We start from the raw sequence: 1,738 nt of genomic DNA, 5'->3' as shown, positions 1-1,738 counted from the left end.
GCTGAGAGAGCTCTTTCAAGAACTGTCTGAGAGAACAGAGCCGAGGAGGAGGAGGAGGAGGAGGAGGAGGAGATTGTATTCATACCCCGCCCTTCACTCAGAGACTCAGAGGGGATTACAAACTCCTTTCCCTTCCCCTCCCCACAACAGACACCCTGTGAGGAAGGTGGGGCTGAGAGAGCTCTTTCAAGAACTGTCTCTGAGAGAATAGAGCCGAACCTATGGCTTGCCCAAGGTCATCCAGCAGGTGCAAGTGGAGGAGTAGGGACTCAAACCCGGTTCTCCCATATTAGAGTCGGCACACTTAACCACTACACCAAACTGGCACTAGCTTTAAAAGCCAAAATAAGGCAGAAAACATCAACCTGTACACCATGGAGAGGGGGCATGGCTCAGTGGCAGAGCATCTGCTTGGTATGCAGAAGGTCCCAGGTTCAATCCCCGGCGTCTCCACCTAAAGGGCCGGGTAGTAGGTGATGTGGAAGACCTAAGGTTGCCAGTTCTGGGTCGGAAAATATCTGGTGATTTGGGTAGTGGAGCCAGGAGAGGGCGGGGCTTGGGGAAGGGATGGGCCTCAGCATGGCACAGTGACATAGAGTCCACCCTTCAAAGCAGCCATTTTCTCCAGGGAAGCAGATCTCTGTCAGCTGGAGACCAGTTGTAAAAGTGGGAGATCCCCAGGCCCCACCGGGAAAGTGGCAACCCTAGAGAGACCTCTGCCCAAGACCTTGGGGAGCTGCTGCCAGTCTAAGTAGACAATACTGGCCTTGATGGACTGACGGTCTGATGCAGTATAAAGCTGATTAATGTGTTTGAGTGTCTAAAGAGCCATGCAGGGTCAGACCAGGGGCCAGTCTAGTCCAGCATCTTGTTTGGCACAGTGGCCAGCAGGTTCCCCTGGCAGCTTACAAACAGGAGACAGAAGCTGTTGCTCCTATCGAGCAAAGGACGTGCAGAGAGGAATGCGGGAATCTGCCATTCCACCAACATTCATAGGCCTCTGCTCATCTGATACCAAGGAAAAATATAACCATTCCCATTCAGCTAGATGGTTGCCACCTCTCCCTGGCCACCAGGTGCGGGGGTAGGGTTGCCAGCTCCAGGTTGGGAGATTCCTGGGGATTTGGGGGTGGAGCCTGGGGACGGACAAGGACCTCAGTGGGGTACAATAACACAGAATCTACTCTCCAAAACATCCATTTTCTCCAGGGGAACGGTTCTCTGTAGTCTGTAGATGAGCTGTAATTCCAGAGGAGATCGATGGATGATAGACAGACAGACAGACAAACAGATAAATACAGATTAGAGAGAGAGAGAGAGAGAGAGAGAGAGAGAGAGAGAGAGAGAGAGAGAGAGAGAATATGTCTGTCTGTCTGTCTGTCTGTCATCTATCTATCATCCATCCATCTATCATCTATCTGTTTGTCTATCATCCTTCTCTCTCTCTCTCTCTCTCTCTGCCTGTAAGTCTGTCTGTCTGTCTATCATCCATCTATCCACCCACCATTTATCATCTGTGTCTGTCTGTAAGTCTATTTATCTATCAGATATCCATCTATCATCTCTGTCTGTCTGTCCATCTATCATCTAACATCTGTCTCTGCCTGCCTGTAAGTCTATCATCTATCTGTTTGTCTGTCTGTCATCCATCCATCATCCATCCATCCATCTATCATCTGTCTGTCTATCATCCTTCTCTCTCTCTCTGCCTGTCTGTCTATCATCCATCTATCCATCC

General features: G+C 50.1%; 1 non-coding gene across 1 annotated transcript; it reads left to right on the top strand.

Annotated features, from left to right (window-relative positions):
• The first annotated feature begins 381 nt into the window (after positions 1 to 381).
• Positions 382 to 453, top strand: TRNAT-GGU. Its single transcript has one exon. It is a non-coding gene; the product is annotated as a tRNA-Thr (tRNA).
• The last annotated feature ends 1,285 nt before the right edge of the window (positions 454 to 1,738 follow it).

This window comes from Gekko japonicus, unplaced genomic scaffold, assembly GCF_001447785.1.
Source record: "Gekko japonicus isolate JY-2015 unplaced genomic scaffold, Gekko_japonicus_V1.1 scaffold17707, whole genome shotgun sequence".
NCBI lineage: Eukaryota > Metazoa > Chordata > Lepidosauria > Squamata > Gekkonidae > Gekko > Gekko japonicus.
Note: the sequence above shows the minus strand (reverse complement) of the source record. Positions and strands in the feature narration are given on the sequence as shown.